This window comes from Cariama cristata, unplaced genomic scaffold, assembly GCF_000690535.1.
Source record: "Cariama cristata isolate BGI_N322 unplaced genomic scaffold, ASM69053v1 scaffold24787, whole genome shotgun sequence".
Classification (NCBI taxonomy): Eukaryota; Metazoa; Chordata; class Aves; order Cariamiformes; family Cariamidae; genus Cariama; species Cariama cristata.
Genome location: NW_009625325.1, coordinates 1 through 322, shown reverse-complemented (window position 1 = coordinate 322; position 322 = coordinate 1).

Sequence of the window (322 nt, the reverse complement as noted above, 5' to 3'; positions counted from 1 at the left end):
GGGGGGGGGGGCAGATGCCTTGGTGTGAAGAGGGAGGAGGAGAAGCCATCCCTAGCTCATCCTCTGCCTTCTGCAGCACCCATGGGTGCTGAAGCCAAGAGTTCTGGGTGTTGCCACTCTGCGGCCACCACTGAGCCGTCAGGTCCCCAGGGTGCAGACAGCACCAGCCCCGCCAGGCAGAGGACCAGTTCCCCCCATCCCCGCTGCTATGTGGGACCTGTGACAGCTTGGCCGGAGCCCGGCAAGCACGGGTGGGGATCAGGGCCATGGCCTCCTTCAGCAGCTCCAGCCCTGACGATGCTAACACCGGGGCCATCTTCCT